General features: G+C 38.3%; 1 long non-coding RNA gene across 2 annotated transcripts; it reads right to left on the minus strand.

Annotated features, from left to right (window-relative positions):
- Positions 1–8,801: 8,801 nt before the first annotated feature.
- Positions 8,802–11,360, minus strand: LOC120883698 (uncharacterized). 2 transcript variants are annotated; one of them, XR_005725881.2, is made up of 3 exons: positions 11,157–11,332; positions 9,163–9,315; positions 8,802–9,063 (listed from the first exon to the last, which is right to left on the minus strand). It is a non-coding gene; the product is annotated as an uncharacterized LOC120883698 (long non-coding RNA). The 2 variants fall into 2 exon arrangements; XR_005725879.2 differs by having other exon boundaries at positions 8,802–9,315; positions 11,157–11,360.
- Positions 11,361–11,505: the final 145 nt, after the last annotated feature.

Raw genomic sequence — 11,505 nt, forward strand, 5'->3', positions numbered from 1 at the left:
ACGGCCCTGATTCAGCATTCAGCTCACCAGGGCTTGGCTGGAAGCGCCAGGATGGGTTGCAATGTCTCCACGTGACTCTTCGTTCTCCCTGGACCTGCAGCAATGCAAGTATGTTCTATGACACATCGCAGAAGGCAGGACTTAGACCGCAGCCGGCACTGCCACTTCTCTCAGGTTCTACTTGTTAAGGTAAGTCACAAAATCCAGTCTAGCCTCATTGGGTGTGCATAGATTCCACCTACACTGGTGGGTGATAAGTCAGTCACCAGCAAAGGGTGTTGATATTAATTCTGATAAAGAGAGGGCAGGAGGAATTTCAAACAATATGATGTTTGAAAAATCTTTAAAATTTGGCTTATTGTTATGTCATATACACATTTTAAAATGGGCTTTTATTAATCTCCTTTGGTTTCCATAGACTGAAAACCACAGCAGACAGCTGTCCTCTTGCTTGCTCCTAAAGTTTTTTGGGGGTAGGAGATAACACATCACATTCTTTCTCCTTCATCAGGCCATCGCCTCATGACCAGAATCCCATGCCTTGCCTGCACACTTCCCCGTGACTAAACTTGTCCATGACTAAGTTGGCAAGTGTGTTGTTTTTCCTAATTGCAGCACTGAGGACAGCAGATAGGAGAAGAGCTAAGCTCTTCCAGACCCAGGACTCTGGCACCCATATAACATGGAACATAAATTTGGCTTAGTGTGATAGCATTCTTGAAGTCGTGTGTGTGTGTGTGTGTGTGTGTGTGTGTGTGTGTGTGTGTGTTGGGGGAGATGCTTGGGATTGAACCCAGGGCCTGTACAATGTTTTACCACTGAGCTAACTCATCAACCCACATTCTCAACTTCTTAAGCATAAGAAAATCAAAATCTACAGAAACAGAGTTTCCATCAAGTGTGGCTGTATTGGGACCGGACACTGAGTTGGGTGGCTCTTCCATGAGCATAGATGTTTTATGCCATGATGGATTGGGATCATGAGGGGCAGATAAAGCCTGATGACAAACTCATATGCCAGCCATGGAAACAGAGGCATGTCCAAGGAAAGAATTTTGACTTTTCTCTTCTGTGGTTCCATGATTAATCAGGGTGTGTCTCTAGAAGACACAACTAAATTATCAAATTGCCTAAGTCAAGGACATGTTGCTATGCTGGATTCTTCTATTTCAGTGACCAAATGCTTAACAGATTTCAGGCAATAATATATACAGATATGCACAATTATATATATTTTATAGATATATTTATTTTTATATATATATTTATATATATATAATTTTAACATTATTTTATATGTGAATATATATTAAAGATATATAGACAAGTTTGGCTAAGGTGGCAAGGGAAGAGGAAAGAATACAAGCAGTGTGATTTTCACATTAACCACATCTTCACCAGACTGGTAGGAATATTTGTTTCTCACTGGGCAATGATAGAAGGTCTCTTAGGGCTTTCAGTCTCTGTGTTTTTCACTGTTGTGTAAAGGAAGGATTTATAAGCTGCTTTTCTTTAATACTAAAAGCACCAAAAGACGATTGGAATTTACCTTCATCAATATTTCAAAAAGCAGCATTTTCTCATCTAAAAACAGTGGCTCATCAGTGACCTGCACTGTTCCTCCACGCCTTCATTACCAAGCCCCTGTTGGTGTGACTAAGGAGCTAAGGCATTTCTCTACTTCAGAACCACAGGACTGTGGGTTACACGTCCTTGCCAAGATCCTGTCAAGACTGAGAAAACCCGTGGTTGCTAGTTGCATCAGGACACCAAGGACGATGGGGGTTTGTCCATCTCTGTAGGCCTGGGAGGCCCTCCACACTGCTCAGCCCAGGAGAAAAGTCCAGAGCTGGCCAACCTCACAAACTCTCAGGAGCTTCAGCTGCACCAGTCACCAACCCCAGCCTTCCTGTCCCCACATGGATGCACACAGGGCCTCCCTCCAGGGGGCTCCACTGAGTTTTCTCCTCTCCACCTAACCCCTCACTTCTTCAAAGCACATTGTCCTTACCAAAGGACCCTTTAATTGTTCATCTAAGTGCTCTTATCCAGCACAGAGTGAGTAGAAAAATGTGGGTGAAGCTCAGAGGAAGTGGAAAAGTTTCTATATCCACATCAGAATCCATCTTTACTAGGTAGTCTGCTATCCATATTTTCTCTCTCTTCATTAAAGTCATGTTTCTGGCCCTCATCTCATTTTATTCCTTAACTTATTCATTGATTTAGTCAACAGATTTGAATTGGATACTCTCCTTTTGTCTATGTACTATATAGATGCTACAAATCTAGTCTAAAGAGATTTAGGTAGAGCCTAGAACACCTTTATTCCAAAACTGCATTTTATCTCTGCCTGTTTCTATATTTTTATCTATCTGTAAAGAGTCAGGCAATATTTAGAAGAGACACATTGTAGATCACATAGACATTGGTGAGTTTGCTGGGTACAGAGTCTCCCTTATGTTGGTCCTCTATTTCTACTCCCACATAACTCTGATGATTCATGAATTAGTTCTGTCCCAATTGTGCTGGTATGGATAGAGGAGAAGAACAGAACAGAAGCCATGTACATGGAATATATTCTCAATTTAAATTTTCTCAGTTGGTGTTTCTTAAATCTTTGCCAACCTTTGCTTTTTATCTGCAAGCCAGTCTAGCAGATGATAAGGCATCAAGAGTTTGAAGACAAAAAGAGCCTCTGACATAGTGGAAATACTATGTTCATGGACATGTGCTCTTTGGGATTTAATATCACATCTGTAGGCTGGATTGATATCTTCCATTATCTGAATATTCCCATTTCTATGACAAAACTAAATATGTTGGTGTTTCATCATGTTCTGCAGAGAGCATCATGTTCTTCAAGAGCTCCACCATTGAATACATTTGAGAATCTTTTCCGCATGTGATGCTTTCTAGGAAATGTCTTTGCATTCCAAACAACTGATTGAAAAGTGACCTGGAAGATAACCAGTTCATAGTGACAAAGCCACATAATACTTGCTTGTGGTTTCCATTTCCATAATTTTTACCTTCATTGTTACAGCTGGGTTCTAACAACACCCCTGTCTGTTTACCAGGGAGTATAATCTCCTCCATTGTCTACATATGAAGATAAGAGAGTGCAGAGAATGGAAGTGTATGTTTACCCAGTGAGTGACAGAGGTAACCTTTAACTTTTTGCTCTTCTCACACCACATCCAATGCTCATTTCTGTACCTTGTATCATTATTTTATTTGCTGTGAAATAAAAGCATGAATAATGTTCCAGGTGCTGTATAATAATCAAGCCAGGGAAAGAAATAGTAACACATAGAAATCAAATCCTGAAATCATTAGCTTTCTTCAAACACCTGAAGGTCACAGAAGAGTGTAACATCATTTCCATCCTTGTTAACATTTTCCCCAAGAAGGAAGAGTTATTAATACCATGAAAAATAGAGTATTGACATGGTGATACAGTCAAAAAGCACTGCAAAGAATCATTCTGTAAAACAAAGCAATATCCATGTCTAAAGAGACGGCATGGAGAACACTGCTTTATTGACTTTTTAAACAGCAAAGTTTACCCAACAAGTAGTTTGTTCATCAGGAGACTTCATTGATTCCTGTTAATATGACAGTCATCCTATTAAAGGAGAAAATGTAACTGTTAATACTTTGAGAGAGAAAATCTAGGGTGGATGAAAGCCTTACCCTTAAGTTTAGGATACCTCCTCTTTACTATGTCATCCCAAACACAAGCCAACGAATTACCATTCAGATAGCAGCTGGCAATGAGGTTGACTCTGATACCCACCTTCACTTCCTGTGGGACTCAGAGACTTTTAATTTTAAACTAATTATGAGGGGTGGGCATGAAGTCTGTTTCAGTTAAGGTCTTGTGCATTTGTTCATATAGAAGACAATATTTCAATAAATTCTTATTCTTCCAGAACAATGCAAAGGTTTCTCTGTAACTCCTCATAAAGAAACAGATCTACACCTATTAAGGCACAGGCTTAGAAAACTTTTACTAAGTCAACCAAAGGGTCAACAGAATGAGAAGCATTTGTTCTGTCATAATTAATTAGTGATGCAGGATCAGTGACACACACCTGTAATCCCAGCAGCTTGGGAGGCCAAGGCAGGAGGATCAAGAGTTCAAAGGCAGCCTCAACAACTTAGTGAGACCCTGTCTCAAAATAACAATATAAAAAGGGCTGGGGATATCATTAAAAGTGCCTATGATTCATTCAATTCCCAGTATCAAAATAATAATAATAATAATAATAATAATAATAATAATAATAATAATAATAATAATAATAATAAACCACTAGTACCAATTAATCATTTGTACTTACTTTCTTCTTTTAAATAGCATTATAATATTTATACCTGTTGTAAAAATGCTAATATGCTTGAAAATTAATCAGTTCCCAAAAAGAGAAAGCAAAAATTCCTCCTGATTAAGAGGAATATACCTTCTGCACTTTGACTGGCTTTTTTCCCAACTAAGACAGATGAAAAAAATGATCCTGCTCTGGCATGCATCTACTTCCTAACTCCCATCTCCCTTTTCCTAGTTGTTATCAATATTGAATATAAAGAGATAAAGTACATCAACTGAATTGGATAAAAGATAATCACCAGTCAATGGGGAAATAGATTGACATCCTCCCAGGGATCTTGAAATTGCTTCAAGGAAGGCCCATATAGGAATATCCAGAGTCCCACTACTAGCAGCTTGTGGCTTCCTCAGTGGGGAATCTAGTGTGGTCTACAGGAACCAGATGTGATAAGGAAACCCTCTGTAGACACCACCATCAGTAGAGAATGAGGGGAAGAATGTTTATCCTAAGGAAAGGGGTTGAGAGACGACCACCTGGGGAAGCTGGAGCATACAGGCCACCAGAGTAAGTATCTGGATGACTGAAGCATGGAGCTTCCCTCCAGGGTTTGTGTGTCTCCCCTGAGGAGTTTAAAAGACAGACATTTACCACAGGCTCCCATGACTGACATCCAGTAACTGTCTTTTTCTGACACACAGGAATTGGGATCTTTACTAACGGGAGAGCCCTGAGATGTTATTGAGATTTCTTCATGGATTTACACTCACTTGGCTCCTCGCCAAATGAAGATACATGGAAAGGATCTTTGTAAACTGATGAAGGATGTAGGATGATATTATTATCATTATTAGCATGTGCACCACTAAAAGGAAGATTGATTTGGAGTCAAGTTCAAGAAGAAGATTGCACAAGAACCACTGTCCAGAAGCACAGTAGGCTGTCCTGGGGGGCATAGGATGCTCAGTAACTGGGGGTGTTCAACTAGCAACACAGCTGGGCAGGACGAGTGGTGAAGAAGATTACAGCATCAGGAAATGGGCTGGACTGAGGGGCTTCCAGTCTCCTGCAGGTGTGGAGGTATGCTTCTAATTCTGCCCTGCTGAATGCTTTACTGTAGATATGTAAATAAAGAGATCTGAACAAGCATCAATAAGAAGTTGAATAATGGGTACCAAAACAGAGTTAGAGGAAATAAGTCCTAATATCCTACAGAGCAACGAGGCGACCATAGCTCACAATAATAAACTGCATATTTTATGAATAATTAGGACAGAGGAGCACAAAGGCTCCAAACTTAAAGTAATGGTAAGAAGAAGAAAAAAACAATTTCCTTGGTTTAATCAGATGTATACATGGATTGAAATTTTGCACTGTATCCCATGAACATGTATAATATTACATGTTAACCAAAACTTTCAAAAAATCTATTTAAAGATCTGGTTGATTGTTACACCCCATATACATGTATCAAATTATGAAATAGTACCTCATAAATATATACAATTAAAATAATAATTAAAAATTGTATAGCTCCTATTTAATTAAAAAGAAAGTAAGACCACAGTGTGCTTCTATAAACAGTTTTATGCCTCCTTCTTTGGGCAGAAATGTATGCTTCTAATCCAACTTTGTAGGGACTAGCTATATAGTGTTTCAGAAGGTCTTATGTTTTCCTGGAGAAATTCACCCTTGGTAAGAATTGCTATCAGGCATGAAAGGTACATGAATACTAATATCATACAGCTCCTTTCAAAGTGCCCTCATTCTTAAAATATCCCCATGAGCTTCCAAAAGGTAGTAACCCTACTCTGCAGGGAAACTTGCAGGTCACTGCAGAGTCCTCCCTGAAATCTGGTCGTGTTTAACTTCCACAGTCAAGTGGTTGTTCTTTCATGGTGCAAGTAACAAAAAATGGATTCTTAAGTTGAGCCAAAGAGAAATTATTAGAAAGAATTCAGGGGTTGAAAAAGTTGATGAAAGTTGGAGAATGAGATTTTAAGGGAGTATCAGAAATTAAGACCTGGAAACCTGTAACTGTCTCAGCAAAGTCTGTATGTTTTTTTTTTCTCCATAGTTGTCCCCAGAAAGAATTCTATCCCACTATCTCTTCTGCCCTTGCTTCACGCTTTCAAAGTTCAAAGACCTGAAAGAAAACACCCAGTCAGTCAGGGTTAAGCTACAGAGTCCCTCTACAGATTACCAGGCAGAAGAGAGGAGGGTGCTCTGTGAGCAGGATGCCCCCTCCCCCAAGGAGAAACTCCTCCCAATGAAACCCAAATGCTATTGGAAGTGGGGAGAGGATAATCCAGTAGAAAAATGATATTGTCACATACCCACTGCATGTGCTAAATTTATTTGGGACCTCATATAATATTAATCTACCAAGTCCCAAGTTTTAAATTCTGCAAATATTTCCATGAAATTAACACAGGTGCATGAAAAACAGTTGAAAATAATAATGTAGAGCTTACAGTCTCCTATGAATCAAAATTAATTAATATTATTTTGTAATATAATCATATCATTACTACATAATTATATTATAAATTTCATAATTATCTATGATATACTACATTTAATTTTTTAAGCATTCCACACTTGGGATGATGAGACATAAGAAAATCCTGACAATCTCAAAGATCAAGCCTTCTGTGTATCTTCTCCACCGCTGAGACAACGGGTTATGGCATTCTGTCACTCATTTTGTTTGTTTATAGCCCAAGAAAATAGCCAATTTTCCCCAGCACTGGTCCTTTGTGGAAGGAAGGGCCCTATCTATCTAATGCTCACCCTGGTGTGAATCAAGTGGCCTAGTTTCTGTTTTAGACCATTATTTTAAAACCTGACTATTTCAATGTACAAATGAGGCAACATTATCTTAGTGCTGTGTTCAATTGCCCTGGTTTCTCCCTTGCATTACCACTGTCATCTCTTGGCCTAAATATTTTTATACTTAATGATGCCTTGGTGCCTGTATCCTAGGCATTTTAGCAAAGGCAGTTAATTTAAAAATCAAATAAATAAGTCCTTTAGGGTTTATCTCTTCTAGCTCAGGGCTAGAGCGGCTAGACAATTGCTTCCCTTAGATTTAAGGCAAATTGGATGAGAAGTTTAATCACTTATTTAACATAATTCAGAATATAAAGGATCAACACAATGTGAACATGTTTTTTGTTGTTGAATCACAGGATCACAATTCAGAATCAAAGTTTCTTTCTCTTCAACTTTCGAATAAGAAGAAAGACTTATGATTCCCAAAGCTAAAGTCCTCATGAATCATACCTAAAAGCCAGTTTGATCAGTACCACGCAGGACTATGACTCATCTCGTCTTTATTTCATGCTGTGATTCCTTGAGAAGTTGCAGGTTGGCCAATGCAGTCGACTGAGGCAAAGGAGCTGAGTCCCAGCCTAATCAACAGAACACTGTGTTTGTCAGCTCCATCTTTTATCTTCTTAGCATCTAGTAACCAGAGGAAATTCTCTTCTTCAGCTGCCTCAATCAGCATTTAAATTTTCTAAGAACTAACTGTTGCAGGCCAAATTTAATTCACTGCAGAAAGTTATACATAGTCTCATAGTGTTACCTTTTGGTTTGGCTTGATGCCCTGAACTAACATGGAATTCAATAGATGCTTCCACACCAGAATGTATTTGGAACTTCAGTGAATGTGTTTTGAAGGAAGAAACGGAAACCATTTGTAGAATGAGTGCAAGTATCAAGGAAACTACCGATCTTACTTAGTTTTTTTCAATCCTTATTTCATAAAGCACCCAGAAAACTATAACCAATAATTCAGATCTTTATGCAAAGAATATGAGTGAAACCATTGATATTTTTGGAAACAGAGAATCAACATATCTATCAGAGTCAGCAAAATCCATATTGAAGGAAATGTTCTCAAAATTGTCACTTCTAATGTGGACAAGTTCCCCAATCTATGCTGTTGTCAATCTACTTCTCCTTATCCCACCTAGGATTTGGATCATCCAAAACAAAAAACAAAAACCCAGCAAAAACTAATCAAGTCCTCTCCCAATGCACTTCTCTTCTCTGATCATCAACTTAAAATGATATTATTTGAGTTTTATTATTTTGGAAATATTTTTTAAATACTATGGTATATTTTGAATTTTATAGTATGTCAATTAATAGTCAATTATTCTAAATCTCTTTACATGTAGAATCATTTCAAAATAAAAAATTTTTGGACAATCGATTTGTATTTCAACTTTATCTCTGCCTTCCCCATCTCTGGTTCTATTCTTGAGGACAATTTCTTGCTAGTCTGTAATAGTCAGATTTTATGCTGTCATGGTCAGTGAAGAAAGTAATATATCAAAACATTCCAAAAGTTTGGGAGAGGCATCATCTATAAAAATAAAATACTGGTACTTTGTTGTTGTTGTTCTATCTGCCTTGTCCCAATATCTCTCCACACTCAACAACAGCACAGTTTCAGATTCATGGTTTCTGATAACTAATTCTGTCTTTATTTCCCAAACTTAAGCTCAATTGATAGTTGAGTTACATTGACACAGAAACTTGGATAATGATATCAACCAACATTTGAAAATTCCTTTATAAATTACAGGGCTTTTGATATGTATTATGCCATCTGTCACTTTCAAATCATAGAGGTTGTTCAAATTAGTCATTCTTTACAGATGAGGAACTGGAGATTCAGGTGATGATGCTTGTGCCTTCATATAATGCGTTTCAGTACAGTCGGCTATGTGGGGATAATTTAAGACATCACATGTGTGAAGGTGTTGCAGATAGATCATGATCACCCTGACCCCAGCTGAAGAGCCTGGGACTGGATTCTCACCTTGTTTCTCATGCTGATTCACCTCGAGTCCTTGGACAAATCACCAGCCTCTCTGGAATATAACCTCTTGGAATGAGGCCGTGGGACCACTCTAAGCTCTCTCCGCAGGCTAAAATTCCGATTGTTTTCCATTTCAAGACATCCTGAACCTATCTGGAAAGAGCACTAGTGTTAATTTCTCCTGCCCAGGCTGGTCAAGTATGGTTAGAATAAAAAGGATGCCCAGATGATGGAAATGAAGACAGATTCTTCCCAGATCCAGAGTCTGTCATAAGAGAGCACTCTTTCCTCACCCAGAGAGCAAGGGCTCCCTCCCCTAGCTTTCCAGCCAAGAGTCTCAAATTTACCAGCAAACACATTCAGCTCGAGCTGGGTAGCTAATTGGTGATAAGAAATGTTTTCTTCAGGAAGAAGCCTCTATGTGTTGTTATTTGAGAATGGGAAATTGCAAAGCTGGAGTTCCAGAAATCAGGAGTGGCAAGGCCTGGGATGTAAACTAAGCCTCTTGACTTCCACATCTGTCTTACTTTCCTATAAGACTGCACCAGCTCTCCTGTTGCTCGACAATTACCACTCACAGAGCAGGGAGTCAGAGGTTGGAACAAGACAGCAGGAACCCGTGTTGCCTTAGTTAACTGCCTGGTGATTATTCAAACCTTGACCTCCAGTGGGAGGGAAGAACAGTCCCTAACGGTGCAAAAATGGGGGGGCAAAATTTTGGTATGAGTAGTGTGTTGAAATACTAGCCTTTCTCTCCACATGAATAATAACCTTAAAAAATTATAAGACTGAGGCATTATTAATAGTCAGCTCTTAGAAACTCCTATTCACTTTTTAAATTCTAAACACAAGAGCTTAATCATCTCTTTACCAATTTGGTTTTTAGACTACTGAGAGATTAGAAACTATAGTGCATTTTGTTCAAACAGCTCTAGTAAATTAGAGGCTACCTGTCATCAGCAAAAGACAGATATACAGATAAAGGAAAGAGAGAAATAATTGCTATGTTTAACCTTATCATTCATATTGCCTACCGTAAGTTGGTAGCTCAATAAGACACAACTTATGGTAGCTCAATAAGACACTATCAATGAAACATACATTGATGTTAAGAATATCTCATGATCTCCAAGTTTAAGTTCTTCTGAATACCTTATATTTCTATTGTGTCTTCAAAATCAGGCAAGTTATAATCAGAAGAGCCCAATAAGTATCCTAACTTTCAGGTTGATGTTTTTATTTTCAATTATAAGTTACTAAGTGCTTATCACATGCCTAGAATTGTAGTGAAAGACTTACTTACATAATCTTATCTAATGCTCACAATTCTTTAAGATAAATATTATTATCCAATCTTAAGGGGAAAAATGAAATAACTTTTCAGTCTTGCGCAATAATTAAGAATTTAAACTCATATCTAAGGCTAGAGATCATCCTTTAATGTGGTACACTATACCTTTACCAAAACCAGATCCAATATTGGTATAATCTCAGAGTTGTTGCATTCTGGTATCATTGATTGTCTTTAAAAACACTTCTGTTATTCTCATTCCTAAGTTCTTAAAGAAAATCTTGATCCTGTTTAAAAACACCTCACTTTGGTCTTCTATTGAATTAATTCCCTGAGTAAGTAGGACAAGGCGGCATTATTTTTCAGGACAAAGAATAGCTTCATCATCACCAAAAGCTCAGTGCTTCATGGTGATGTTAAGGATGTGTCATTTTGGAAATGAATCATACATATAATCAAATTCAACTTGTGGCCCCAGAGAAGGAAGTACAGCTGTGTATAACTCTGAGCTGGTTCTCTTATACATGAATACCATCTGCTTTCTGTTGCTTTAGATAAAGTTTTTCATTTCAGATAGTGAATCACCAGGAAAGAGAGAGAGAGAGAGAGAGAGAGAAAGAGCCACAATACTTTGCATTCCAGGCTAATGGCATTTCAGTAATGAGATCCATATACATGGTGACAGGACAGGTATCTCTCTTACCATCATCCAGCTCTTAGTTTCAGTTACTGTAGCAAGGCTTTAAGAATTTGATGCTTCCATTCCAGTCCTGGTACCTCCTTAAAACATTCACACAAATGGTTCAATGCACTCAGCACAGAGACAAGTTGGGCAATGAGGATCTTTGACCTCACCAACTGTGAGCTCATATTCACTTTCATTGTGGATCAGGGCACTCAGGACAGAGTTGGCTTGATCTAATCAAGAAAAAATCAGATGAAGGACTCTGGTCTCCACCAAAGTCAACTCAGGTCATTTGGAGCAGTCTACAAGTATTCTGATCCAATATAATCAGACTAGTTCCCATTCATGGTATTTAGCAAGGTATTCC

This window comes from Ictidomys tridecemlineatus, chromosome 7 (genome assembly GCF_052094955.1).
Source record: "Ictidomys tridecemlineatus isolate mIctTri1 chromosome 7, mIctTri1.hap1, whole genome shotgun sequence".
NCBI classification, from domain to species: domain Eukaryota; kingdom Metazoa; phylum Chordata; class Mammalia; order Rodentia; family Sciuridae; genus Ictidomys; species Ictidomys tridecemlineatus.